Below are 13,116 nucleotides of genomic sequence, written 5' to 3' on the forward strand. Positions count from 1 at the left end.
AGAACAGGCCGTCCAATGGATTTTTTTGCTGCACTTGATCATGAAAATTTTTGTCTCATGCGTTAATGAAGAGGGTCCTTGAAAATCATAATTCAGTCAATGCTGGAGAAAGCATGGAAACATCATGTTGTAGACAGTGCTGCACAGTGTTCTGCTTTCATTTAATATTCAGTCCAATTTCTGGGCTATTAATAGCGTGAGAAGCTATAGTAACAATATAAGCAAGCCAAAACAAAGTATCTCAACCACCACTGCACAATGAAGCAGTAGTATTTTATATGTAATCAACAAAATGAGCATCAATACAGAACCTTTAAACTATGACATGAGAAAAGGCCAACAACTTTATGAAATCTCACTAAAAGTGAATCTGAGGTGAACACGGCAATATTTTATGTCAAGAATTCAAAAAAAAGTTTAAGGCAACAACCCCCTTGAATTTCAAAACACCTGAAAGCCCATGTCGTAATATAAACAAAAAGTCACTGCCCAAAACAGTCAGTTTTAATTACTTGTCCCTCCAAAAATCAAATTAATCTTTAAGCCACTGATGGCCTCAATGGTAGCCAGCAATCCCCTGTCCATGTTTACATTCTAAATATTTACACTAGTATGTACCAAAATGTAGTGCTAACTGTTAAAATAGCTGAAGCCCAGGCAACCAGTTTCATTCTATCGTACCTACCAAACACAAGTGTCTACAAAGATAGTTTTATTTGTTCACACATATCAGTCATTTTTGAACAGCGGTCTAGTCTTTCGTCCCTGCAGGTAATGATAACAACATACACAAAAATACAAAACTTCCTGAAGAGCCATGTAGAAATGAATCCAAAGCTTAGCTATTCCTCAGCTGACAAACACATTAAGAGATAAATGTGCGTAAAATCTCCCAAACCTGGAAAATCCATTTCACTATTAACACATGCACGTGGAAAAGCTTCTCATCGCCAAGACGAGAGCCTCGGAGACGTGAAGTGGAGGGTGCTCGTTCTGCAGCTTCCAGGGAGAGATTAGCGCTGGGTCTTCGGAAAGGCAGGTCTGTCAAGTCCCCTGTTTCCTTTCGAAAACAGCCCGTGCAATCAGCGGCACCGAGGCAGAATGAGGTCACGCTTCCTGTAAAGTAGCCTCACATCAGAAGCACGCATTTTGAAGAGCAAACTGAAGATTAAGATTAGCCCAGTGAATGCTCTTGCAGGCTGCTGCGAAAGAGAAGATACACTATAAAGCTTTGCTCCAATGATGATATGGAGAACAAAGACAGAACTTTTTCTCACAGTGACACGGATTTTTGTTTCAGCTTTACTTTTCTACCTCACTCAGAAAACTTTCACTCCAAATCACTCCATTTGTTGAAATACTTGTGAGCCTGACAGGCTTTGATGTAGGAAAATGATCCAGCTACCAAAAAAGTCCGTGTATAGTAACAAAACATTTTGCAAAAGCACTGTTATACAGAAGACTCATCTGGTGCGAGTTCAGAGTTGTTTAAATTTTATGGTCAAAAACATTATCGGAAATATATATCATGCAATGTTAAGATAAATTCATTTGAAAGGAGAAAGGAATAAAGCCATTTGTAAACCTATTCATTGTTCCACTCTGTATGTTTCATACTATGTAATGCATCAATTCATCGTACCTTAAAGTACACAAAAATAAAGTCAAATCCATGTAAGAGAAATGGAGCCTGAATACGATGTCCTGGCAATCAAAATGATTTGGCTGTAGAACAGTTACACACAAAAGTAATACAAATCAGCTGCTTGACACTGAAGAATTATACAATCTTAGGGAGCAAAACTTCATCTCCAGACAAATAGATAGAATATGCTAGTAAGTGTCTCTCCTGATGTCTGTATGTATCACTGACAAAAAGAAAGCGTAAGTCTAGTAAAACATGGTTGATTTGATTTAATGATAGGGGTTTTTTTTTCCATGGAGAAGGAAAAATACTTCCACTGATAACAAAGGAATATAAAATTCTCACCTCACAGAAAAGGGAACAAAAATAGGAATTAGGCAATTAGGATGTTACAGAAGAGCTTCTGTTTGGGAGCTAAACTAAACCGAACATTTTTAGGTCCTTTTCCTCAAACATGAAAACACAGACCCCTGTTCGTTCTTCATATCACTTTTTTTAATTTAGTGGAATTATGCCAATGAGGAAATTTAGTCCAACATTATTTCCATGGGTGCATGGGCTTCATCACAGTAGGATTTCCCAGGTCACCCTCTCTGTCTACAGGCAATGGGCATAAATTCCCAATGGTCTTTAAAACTAGGTCACCTACTAAAGAATTTCTATACATACACTGATTTACAGAACGGGTTGCTTCTTGGGAGTATTTTTGATTTCTTTTCATATTCTTCTCAACAGGAAGCAGTTAATTCTGAGCTTGGGCTGCTTTGTTGAATGACATTGGCCTTTCATGTTTGCCTATGTAGTTAAAATATATTGTGTCTATATCATATTTAGACTTAGAGGCTTTTTCTTTTTTAATCACTGCCATTCATATCTGAAACTCACTGTTCCACAAGCTTTTGATGCATAAACTTTGTGCATTAATGAATATTTTATAGGTAGGTGCTGGCCTATAGTTTATATACACACACACAAATGTTTATACACAGCTTTTATTTGTTGCCCTCCCTGTTGCTCCTGAAACTGCCCACCCCACCCGAAGCACCACCTCAACTGTCAGATTTCAAATTTGAGGAAATGAATACACCAACAAGCTTTCTGTGCAGTAGTTTTATGCCTGTTGCAATATTACAGGTTCAACCCACAAAAGGAAGGAAATGAGAAATTACAATACTAAATACCACATATCTTTCTACTCTTCTCCCAGGCTTACTCTACTTTTGACACTACGAATAAAGGAGAAAGCATATTGCCAGTGGAAAACATGTTTTGCTGGGTCTGGCAGTCCTGGAGAGGCAAGGCTGGGGCAGCTCCATGCCTGAGGTCTCACCAGCATCAAGCCTGAGCGTGTATACCCAGTAGGCACACACACAGAGCACATGTGTACACCATATATATACATACATACGCAGCTGGCAACACAGGTAACAAAGACAGACATACAGAGCACTCACACAGCACTGATGGCCTCATCCTTCCCACCTCTCTGGCTGAACAGGATGGAGGTCCACTAGTGAGAATATACAGATGTATACACATCTGTAGAAGCTGGATCCCTCCAGCAGCTGGGCTCAGACACCCAGTCAGCCCAGTAGCTGCCCCTAGATCCCAGTCTTCCCAGTTGCTGGCACCTGGACATGTGATGGCCACAGCCCCACTCCAGTTGCTGGTACAGACCATCACACACACACAGAGAGCTGGCCAGGACGCCCCTGGTCCTCAGCAGCCCATTACTAGTGGCATTGCCTTTACAGACACCCTCGGCCATAATGTGTCCCACGTCCCCAGGCAGCGACAAGTTTCAGTCCCAAAGGTGCTCTGGTGTTGACTCATCTGAGTGGGTTTCCATTCTGGACACTGGAGCTGAGACTCCTCTGGGACAGCCCTGGGAGGGCTCCAGACAGAGTGTCCCTTCCTCTGAATCCTTAATTTGGGTTCCCACCTGCCTTTGTGCCCCTGTGCTCCTCTGGGCTGGTGCAGACGGGCCTTTGATGGGCTGATGGCTCCTGGGACTGGTCTGGGAGCAGCTGGGGCAGGGTATTATTTGGGCTCCCCCTCCCGCTGTTGTCTCTGTGTGCTCCTTTGTGGGTGTGGAGATGAGCTTTGAGCCCATATTACACCATAAGTCTGCCATCTCAGCAACCCGCTGCAACTCAATGCACTGCACTATTACACTAAACACACAATTTTTAGAAAGGGTGTTTTGCCTGGCACAGTGAATTGAGTGGCCATGGTGGATGGAGTAGAGTGCTTATTGACTGAATGCAACTGAGAGTAATTAGACGCTTCTGTAACTCTCTTTGAACCTCCTGGAAAGCTCACAGCCTTTAGCTTTTCCACCAGCTTCACTGACCATCAAATCAGGCCATCTTTGCTAATGCTGTTTATATAATACTCAACAAGTAAAAAATATTCTGAGATATCTGAAAATTAATTGAAATATTCAGAAAAGTAGCAGAGGAAGGACTGGTCATGAGAACCTCAGAGCAGCCACAGTGGGTCAAACTGAAGGTCTACGAAACTCTCCCTGCCTGCAGTCTTGCTGCAGGGAAAACTAAGATTCACTTTAATTCACCTCTGTGAATGATAACATTTTAAGCTAAGTGCATTCCTTTACACAGCACAACCACTTAGCAATGTTTGAGGTACCCTGGTAATTAAAAAAAAAATTCTCACAAATCCAGATATTTTATTTCAATTTTAAGAGAAGGCTGATCCTGCATAAAGTTAGCATTTCATTGCAGTTTACAGAACTGACACATCATATACAATTTTAATAACCTTATCAGGTCAGCTGTATGAACAAAGATTAATTTGCTTTAAAAGAGGAACAAATTCATTTTTAATGTAATCAGATGGAAATCCCACTCCACCCTATCAGAGACTTTCTTAGTTTCAGGCCTGATTTTTTTTTTTTCCCAAATTCATTATTTTAGCTTAATTGCTCCTGCAATACAGGCAACAAAGGCCATTTCTATTTTGCATGGTGAAGTACAATGCACAGACGTGCAAAGCTTAGAATAAGCTCTGAGCTTGCTGATACATCCACACTGCTTGGATCTCAACAAGAGCTTACCTGCAATAATGCTATGTCAGCTACCTCTGTATTATACTACACACACAGTCCAGATAGATAGACAAAAAGTGTTTAGAAAGGATCTAAATCAAGCAAACCTGTGATGCACAATGATACTTCTCTGTGCAAAGCCATGACCGGTCTGTGTTGCATCTCCTCGCTCTTTGATTATATGGTGTCAGGAGGAAATTTTGTTGGTACATAACTTGATGTAGAGATGGGAATATGCTTGAGAGGAGTTTTGTACAATGATGTCACATCAAGATATAAGAGCAGTGGAAAAACATACACGGGGAAGACAAAAGAAGTGCTTCCATTAGAATCTGCAGCTCCCCAACCTTGCATCCAGAAATACTGGTCCTTTAAAAACTATTTTATCAGAGAAAGAAAACAAAAGGAAGTGGCTAATACTGAAATCCATCAGTCAAGGCAGAATTTAGTTGAGGTCCCTAATAAACCTCGGGTAGGTCCTCGTTAGAGTTCTTTGTAAACTCCCTCACAGGAACATCTGACTGTTACTGAACAAGAAGGTAGGAACACTAAGAAAAGCAACAAACACATCTATGCTAAAAGCTGGCTGACTTAATTTTATTAAGGATTACAACAGTTTGTGAATTAGCACTCTACAGTGTCTGCAGTGACTAGAAGCAGCCAGGACAGAGCCAGCTGTGGGCCAGTTGTGCTCTAGCAGCATCTTATTTGCAGAGAACAGAAACATTAATGCACTGATCACTGGTCTGAATGGGGAAGGAGTGGGAATGGGGCTTGAGGTGGCGGGGGAAGCGCTGTATGAATGGCATATGTTCATGGTGCCTAGGCTAGCAGGTCATCGAGCTTCCAGCAGAAATCTACATGCAGCATCTTAGGACACCCAGACTGAGAGGGAAAGGACAGGGACTAAATCAGGTAGGACAGTGTGGGGATATTGATCACTCTCAGCTCTAAAGGGTATAAAAGGGCACGTCCAAACCCAGCACAATGTGGCCAACCTAGCAAGAACCCGTAAGACATGGTGAAGACTCAATTGCCCACATTCCTTGTCTTCCATGTCACCGCAGCTAATGCTGGACAGACCACCTGCATAGCAGCACCTTGATGGATGGAGGCTGAACAGGCCACCTAGATACACACAGCTTTAGGGTACCACCTAGGTGGTCTAACTAGACACATAAAATCTGAATCTTTGGTTGGGAGTTTCCTTGTTACATTATGAGTCCTGAAATGAAAATTAATGTTCCTCTGGAGGCAGTGATGTACTGCTGATCAGCGTACCCGAGACCCTGGATGGTTTCTGTGACCGTCCTGATGTGATCTGCATGGACCAATGGTGGAGGGTCTTGTACTGATGTGCAGTGAAGGCTTTTGGCCAACATGTAATTCTAGAGGATCATAGTACCCTTTATATATACTGCAAATCTGTAGTCGAGAAGGTGTTGGTACTGGTGGTTCCTGATATGACGGTACTGGCAAAATAGTGATGATACTGATGTCATGGTCATTTCTATAATAAATCATACTGATTGGTGCATAAATGAAGACAAATAACAATTGACAGTGATACTCTAATAACTTTCTTTAAAATGCCTGTCTTCCATGCTGTTTTACACAGCACCCTTATCAGTTGCCTCTGTATTTGTATGTAAATAACCACCGTAGTCTGACAGTGACTGAGTTCCTTTCTGCCTGTATGCCAGAATTTAAGCAAAGTCTAAATTTGTGAAGCTTGTACTGAGAGTCTGCAGGCCTTTCTGGAACTGTTTGCAGTTTTTCCAGCTATGCCTGTGCCATACTTACTTGTCACATTTCCAGCTGGATTCAAACTGATGTCCTGGACTAATTCAACTGCTAGGGAGCGGAAAAGACACAGGCAGCTTTGGTATCCAGTGGAGGATGACTATACGCTCGAGGCAGAGTGGTTTTATAGCTTGGATGCTACCCAGCATTGCATAAAGATCAAGGATTTGAGTGTGACCTACAAGGCAATTGAGGACAGAGACCGGAACTCTGATAGCCTTCCAGGAACATGTCCATGCAATGCCAGCACAGACCCAATGGCCAAGTAGCAAGAAACAACTGTTGTCTCCCATAAAAAAATGCTTTGCAAGCATTTTACAGGCAGGGTTGGACACTAAGGGCTAATCTCTTAATCAACAACCATCCTTCAGCCCCTGAGGACACTCCAGTTTTCACAGGACCACAAAGGAGAGAGGAAAATATCACATTAGTTTTACAAAGTGACTGGTATTGCCTGCTGGCAGATGTGATGTATAATTTTTCATTCTCACTGCTGGACTCCACCATGTTGGACAGATGTGAGTTTTGGAGTTCTGTTTTCCTCCAGTCAAAGTTGTAAATTCTCTCTAAACATTCATATTGGCATTCTGACTACAAAACTATCCTTGATAGACTGCATGCTTTGCCTGTTAGTCTCTCCTTTCGTCTTACAGTACTCCCCAATGTCATTATGACTGTGATAAACAGCCTGCTGCTGAGTGCTCAAATGATGACTCCAACACAGTCGTTGTGTTGGCAGGACATTCCTTCTGTCCCTTTCCCTTACCCACCCTGAGGTCAGCTCTCAAAAATGGCAGACCATGAAAAACTTACCACTGGGACATGTTTGTGAGTCAAATGCTCTGTTGATCCACCATAATGTATATGCTGAATTTCAATCTCACAGGGAAATAATGCAGGAAATCAGTGCACAGTCAGAGCAGGTATTAGCACAGCTTTTGTTCAGTACTATACTCATCAAGGCTTTAAAAGAAACTTCAGTGAAATATTTACTGATGTGTTCCAATCTACAGAACCTCCCCTAAAAACAAAACACAATCCAAGACATATGGCTGCGATATGTAAGGCAGAAGTAAGCAACACACTGCACAGCACTGTTTCCGAGGCAAAAGCACGATTAAATCTCCAGAGGGCTAACATTCATTGCAAAACAATATTCATAGCACAGTGAATGTTGAGTATGCCCCCAAGAAATATCACATGGATACACAGAAAGTGGTTTAACCAGGCTTTAACATGGCACAGCAAAGCTGCCTTCATACAGAATAGGTAGGTGCTCCCTTCCAGCCATGCAGAGCATCAGGAGGTACCACTCTGGTAAGCAGTAACTTCATCTGCCTCCTAGGATTTCCTTTAATCTCTGTCAACAGTCAGTGTTTGCTCTTTCTTCTCTTTCTTTGTAAGGATTTGGGACTCTTTTTCTAACGTTGGACCTACCTCAGGGAACTGGGGTTGTTTAGTTTGGAGAAAAGGAGGCTGAGGGGAGACCTTAAGGCTCTCTACAACTACCTGAAGGGCGGTTGTAGTGAGGTGGGGGTCAGTCTCTTCTCCCAAGTAACAAGTGATAGGATGAGAGAAAATGTCCTCAAGTTGCGCCAGGGGAGGTTTTGATTGGATATTAGGAAAAATTTCTTCACCAAAAGGGTTGTCAGGCATTGGAACAGGCTGGAACAGGGTGGTGGAGTCACCATCCCTGGAGGTGTGTAAAAAACCTGTAGATGTGGTGCTTAGGGACGTGGTTTAGTGGTGGACTTGGCAGTGCTACGTTAATGATTGGACTTGATGATCTTAAAGGTATTTTCCAACGTAAACGATTCTATGATTCTACGACTCTAATTGAGTAAAAAATGTCTAGCTTCAGTATCCTTCAAAATTGGAAAAGACTGGGGTTGGTGTCCCAAACGTTACTATTTTGTTTGGTGTCCATGGTAAAGAGTGTTAGCTACTTTCTTTTCCCACACAAGGCCAGATGCTCCAAAACTCAGCCACTTTAGGGTATTTCCCAGCATCTGGAAAATTTAAGGCTTTAAAAGGAAAAGAGAAGTGTTTGGTTAGATAGTGGAAATCTTCACAAAATGAGGGTGTAATTTCTTGAGGGGAGGGAGTTTTGGAGATGGAAGGAAAAGAAAGGCAGAGAAACTGAAAAGGAGGATATAGCAACTGATGCCAGTCAGGGTGTCAAAATGGACCAAGGAAGTGGCAGGAAAAGGACAGATAATGACAGAGAAGAGCCAGGCTGTGGCCAAGCCACCTACACAGACGGACAGAGCAGGGCAGAGGTGCTGCTGCATGTTTGCTAGGCTGAGGCTGTGCAGGCACCATTTAAATACATGCACCAGCAGTCACCTTAAATAAGTCTTCCTACTATAATAGGTGTAAAAACAAAGATGAAGTTTTATTCCATTGACTGTCACCTCGTGACTGCAATATCTGACATTTAAAGTGGTTCTTTTATGGATTAATCAAATCGCCCACAAGAATGGCAAAATAAACAAACTGATGTCTGGGTCTCTCACCATAGTATCTTTTTTTCCCAGGTGTTTGATTATTCTCCCAGATCTTTCCTGAACCCGTCCAGTTTTTGGATGGCTTTTCTGAACAGTATGTTATTTTAATAACAAGGTACTGGTGCCAAGTGCAGAGATAATGTCACCTCTCTACTCCTACTCAATATTTCCATGTGCATGTGCTTTGCAAAGACTGCATTAGTCTTTTCAGCATCAACAGCACATCATGAGCTCATGCTCAGCTGATTATGAAATCCTCTCTTCCCCCTCCAAGTCTTTGTGAGTCACTGACTGGCAAGATAAAATCTCCTATCCAGTTTGGTTTCCAATTTATGGTCTGTATAATATTCACAATGCTAAAGACATGCTTCGTGACAAGCTTAAACACCAGATTTTGTGAGGTGCAGAAGTAATGAAATCTCCTTTCCTGCATCTCTGCCTTGTGATGTTCTGGTGTCTGAAGGAAAATAAGCACTGAGCCTTTCTATCATGGAGAGGTTGATGCAGTCACTCTTCCCTGCCCGGTTGAGCATTTTAACAAAACAGGTTGGGATAATGTAATGAGACCTCTGCCTCTCTGTCAAGCTTGAAGTAAGGCAGAAGTTTTAGAAGTCAAGAAAGGGAAGATGGAAGGCAGACATGCAATGCAGCCATGTAAGCCTTGTTTTCCTAGGAGATGAGACTAAATATCAGAGACATTTTTGTGCTGAAAGAATAAAAAAAAGGTTTTGGCCAAAATTGCTCCTCACTGGCTTTATGGTGGAACATAGTAGCTGAAATGGGGTCCTGGGCCATGGGCAGGGTGGGGGAGGCACCAGGGTAGGCAAGTCAGGGCCAGTAAGGGCTGTGGGAGCCCTCAGGGCTACAGCAGGGCAGGGGTGGGTATACCTGAAATGGCAGCAAAGAAATGGGGACACTGGCTGGGGCACCTTGACTTCCTAACGGTTCTAACAGTGCAATGAAATGTTGCCCCACACTGCTGGACCACAAGCGGACTTCTGCTGTTCTGAAAGCAGAGTGGTAGGAGTCACACAGAGCACCCTGCGTTGGGGCGTCCCTTCCTCTGAGTCCTTAATTTGGGTTCCCACCTGCCATTGTGTCCCTGGGCTCCGCTGAGCTTGAGGAAATGGGCCTTTGATGGGCTGATGGCTCCTAGGAGCAGCTGGGGCAAGGTATTATTTGGGCTTCCTCTCCTGCTGTTGTCCCTCTGTGCTCCTTTGTGGCTGTGCAGATGAGCTTTTAGCCTGTATTACCAAACACCTTGGGCTTGCTGCGCCTCTGCAGTCTGCCGTCAGCTCTGCCTCCCTCTCCTGCCAGCCTTAGCAGTGAGGCGATGCTCAAGGTGCCACACACTGCTCTGAGCCCTTTCATACCACAGCATAAACCAGCCAGCCTCTGGCAGTCAACTAGCATGCATGACTCAACCACGCACACGTACCTGGCCCCATCCTTGCTACCTCTTTTATCTTTCCCCCATCTCCCTCTCCTTGGACAGAAGCACCTGCACTTTTCTAACCGTATCCTGATGCTGCATGTTCATTGCCACTTGGAGAGGTCTCATTGCCAACACAACAACCCTCACCATCCTGTAACAAACTCTCTAAACAAAAGCCTGCATCAAAATGACACTCAGGGTCATAGGAGCTGGAGATTTCAAATGAATGCAATGGCAACTTTTTTACTAAAGAGAGAAAAAAGCGCTTTTTTTCCTATATTTTTCTTTTTGTTTTGTTTGTTTTTCTTCAAGCCTCCTTCCTCCTTCAGTCTCACCTGCTTGCCACCACTATCCAGAAAATGGGAACAGGAAAAAATCAAAGGAGGAATAAAAAATGCCATAGCAAATAAGTACTCTGAAATATCCCACTGCACAGCCTCCCTATAAAGACTCTTCAAGTGGGAGGCAGCCTCGCAGGGTCAACCAGGTTGACCTCGGACAGCAGCCAAACACCCACACAGCCACTTGCTCACTCCCCCCAAGTTCTCACTTGAAGAACAGAAGTGAGAATGTTTGTAGATCCAGATAAGGACAGTTTAATAAGTGAAGGAAAGCAAAAAAAAACCCCAAACCAAACAACCCAACCCAAAAAACCCCCAAGCAATGCCAAGGCAATCACTCACCACCTCCCACCAGCAGGCCCATGCCCAGCCAGTCTCCCAGCAATGGCCAGCTTGGAAGACAAAAGCCCCACCATTCTTCTTCCTCTGCCCCATGTTTTCTTGCTGAGGTTGATGTTTTACAGCATGGAATATCCCTTTGTCCAATTCGGGTCAACTGCTCTGGCTGTGTCCCCTCCCAGTCTCTTGCCCACCCCCAACCTACCTGCTGGGCGGCGGGCAGAGTGGAAAAAAAAAAAAGCAAGTTTTGATGCTATGCAAGCACTGTTCAGCAACTGCCAACACACTGGTGTGTTATCAACACTATTTTAGCCACAAATCCAAAACATGGCACCATACAGACAGCCATGAAGAAGGTCAACTCCATCCCAGCCAGACCTGGTACAATCTCCACTCCTTGTTCCATACCATTTGTACCATACTTAGGTCCTACACTCTCCAATAGATCCCCATCAGTCATGACCCCCCTCTTTGTCCCTTGACATACACACAGACATCATTCCCTTAGTCTGTGGGATAACCCCCGAATGTCCACAGAAGTCCAATCAATTCATTTGGTCCATGACTTGCGCTCCACACAGCAGCTTTCCACATCAGATGGTTTCACACAACACAACAGGATCCACTGGTAAACAGAGCATATTGCCTTTCACTTTCTGCTAATTTATTATACTCTTAGGCCTGAGCCACCTCCTCAGGTGATGCTCTGAAATCTCTGCCTCCTGGCCAAATTCTGATCTCTTCCAGGATTCATGAGAGAAAATATAACAAAAGGTTGATGAGCCAAGATAAGGACAGGGAGCGATCACTCACCAACTACCATCAATCATGGGCAAAGCAGACTCAACTTGGGGAAAATTAATTTAATAAATATACTGCCAATTAAAAGTCAGAGTAGGATAATGAGAAATAAAATCAAATCTTAAACAACCTTCCCCCCATCCCTCCTTCCTTCCCGGCTCAACTCCACTCACAAATTGTCTACCTCCTCCCCACAAGCGGCACAGGGGGATGGGGAATGGGGGCTGGGGTCAGTTCATGACACGTTGTCTCTGCTGCTTCATCCTCTTCAGTGGGAGAACTCACTCTTCCCCTGCTCCAGCATGGGGTCCCTCCCATGGCAGACAGTCCTCCACAAACTTCTCCAGCGTGGGGTCCTTCCCACGGGCTGCAGTCCTTCAGGCACAGACTGCTCCAGTGTGAGTCCCCCACGGGGTCACAAGTCCTGCCAGAAAACCTGCTCCAGTGTGGGCTCCTCTCTCCACAGATCTGCAGGTCCTGCCAGGAGCCTGCTCCAGCACCAGCTTCCCACGGGGTCACAGCCTCCTTTGGGCACCCAGCTGCTCCGGCGTGGGGTCCTCCCTGGGCTGCAGGTGGAGATCTGCTCCCCTGTGGATGTCCCTGGGCTGCAGGGGGACAGCCTGCCTCACCAGGGTCTTCACCACGGGCTACAGGGGAATCTCTGCTCCGGCGCCTGGAGCATCTCCTCCTCCTCCTTCTTCACTGACCTGGGGGTCTGCAGGGCTGTTTCTCTCACATGTTCTCACTCCTCTCTCCCAGCTGCTGTGCAGCAGTTTTCCCCCCCCTTCTTAAATCTGTTCTCCCAGAGGCACTACCACTGTCACTGATGGGCTTGGCCTTGGCCGGTGCAGGTCTGTCTTACAGCCAGCTGGAACTGGCTGTATTGGACATAGGGAAGCTTCCAGCAGCTTCTCACAGAAGCCACCCTTGTAGCCCCCCCGCTACCAAAACCTTGCCACGCAAACCCAATACACTTGAAACAGTTCTTCTTTCAGGTCACTTGATACAGAAGACTCACAAGCTGACTGTGACCCAGAATGTGCAGTCTCCAGAAACCCACAATGCCTAGGAAAGGTTGCATTTCTTTTTTGCTAGCTGGTGGAAACTTGACTGTTATCTTACTGATCACATCCATGGGGATGTGATGAAGCCGATCTTGCCATTATAAGAAGGTTGGA

The 13,116-nt window shown here is 44.4% G+C and overlaps 1 protein-coding gene across 1 annotated transcript in view; it reads right to left on the reverse strand.

The window, feature by feature from the left end:
• Window positions 1-1,119, reverse strand: part of LOC142029317 (dynein axonemal assembly factor 11-like) — a 54,867-nt gene extending 53,748 nt beyond the window's left edge. Inside the window, exon 1 of the mRNA XM_075023975.1 lies at window positions 899-1,119. The gene's annotated coding sequence lies outside the window, so the exon portion shown is untranslated. The remainder of the gene's footprint in view (window positions 1-898) is intronic.
• Window positions 1,120-13,116: the final 11,997 nt, after the last annotated feature.

The sequence above is a fragment of the Buteo buteo genome, chromosome 3 (genome assembly GCF_964188355.1).
Source record: "Buteo buteo chromosome 3, bButBut1.hap1.1, whole genome shotgun sequence".
Classification (NCBI taxonomy): domain Eukaryota; kingdom Metazoa; phylum Chordata; class Aves; order Accipitriformes; family Accipitridae; genus Buteo; species Buteo buteo.